This window comes from Microtus oregoni, unplaced genomic scaffold (genome assembly GCF_018167655.1).
Source record: "Microtus oregoni isolate MIOR12 unplaced genomic scaffold, Mior012 000002F_ref0000024, whole genome shotgun sequence".
In the NCBI taxonomy this organism is placed as follows: Eukaryota; Metazoa; Chordata; class Mammalia; order Rodentia; family Cricetidae; genus Microtus; species Microtus oregoni.
This window is the reverse complement of record NW_024543061.1, coordinates 38,344,262-38,345,527: the sequence shown is the minus strand read 5'-3', so window position 1 is coordinate 38,345,527 and position 1,266 is coordinate 38,344,262.

Sequence of the window (1,266 nt, the reverse complement as noted above, 5' to 3'; positions counted from 1 at the left end):
TTAGCATACATTCTTGCAGGAATGTTTCTTGAGGTAAATTCTCATTCAGAATTCCCTGACTCTTGATACTAAAGTCAAGGGAGCCGAATCACATCTGCACGCTGAGTTCTGGAAAAGGAGCAGTTGTTGCTTTGTTTTGTGGCCGTCCTCTCCACACAGATGTCAGATTTCCCAGCTCACAGAAGCTCTCAGAGGGACAGACACCAGCACAATTTAAAGGCTTGAGTTTGATTTATTTGTTATTTTTTTTCTTTTACTCCCATCTAGTGCACTTACTCCTCTCTCTCTCTCTCTCTCTCTCTCTCTCTCTCTCTTTTTCAAATGACAGCATGTTATAATGCTAGAGGATCTCAAATATCTATTTTTCTTTGAGACACAGGGTCTCACTATGTAGTCCTGGCTAGCCTGGAACACACTATATAGACCAGGTCAGAGGTATCTGCCCGATTATGCTTCCTGAGTGGAACTAAAGAAGAGCACCACCACACCTGGTTCGGATATCCTGCATCTGTAGCACACACTCCAGCTCTAGCCTCTTTGATGAACATGAAAAAGTACTATAGGCTCTATGAGGTAACAGTTAAGCCCTCTCTCTCTCTCTCTCTCTCTCTCTCTCTCCCTCTCTCTCTCTCTCTCTCTGCCCTTCTTTTGGAGAGGCAGCTTCTGCCTCTCTCTCGCTTCTCCCCCTTCCTCCTTTTCCCTTTCCCTTTCCCTTCCATAACCCACTAAACTCTATATCCAAACTGTCTCTGCATGAATTATCTTTCATGTTGTATCATTTTGTAACAGTTAAGCCAGCAGGGCTGGAGCTTGGTGATAGGAGAGCACTTGCTACACTTTCAGAGGACCCAATTTCCATTCCCAGCACGGGCCCTCTTCTGGACTCTTGGGGCAATGCACACATAAGATACATGTGCATAGATGCCTGCAAAAACTTGTACACACAAAATAAAAGTAAATTATCCCCAAATACCTATAATGTGTTGGTAATGGGAATACCATAGTCACCAGCTCAGGGTCTATCTACCCTATGGGAGTTTGCAGTCCGATACTAGGACTAGGTCAGGTTGATAGGTAACTATAAAACAGGACAAGATAATGTGCCCTGGACCTAATTCATATGATAGTTAATAGTGATTGTTAACTTGGCAAGACATACAGTAACCTCGAGACAAATTTCTAGGATTGTCTATGAAGGGTTTCTTGACTGGATTATCTGAGGTAGGACAATCTGTCCTAAGCATGCACAGCATCATTCTATGAGCT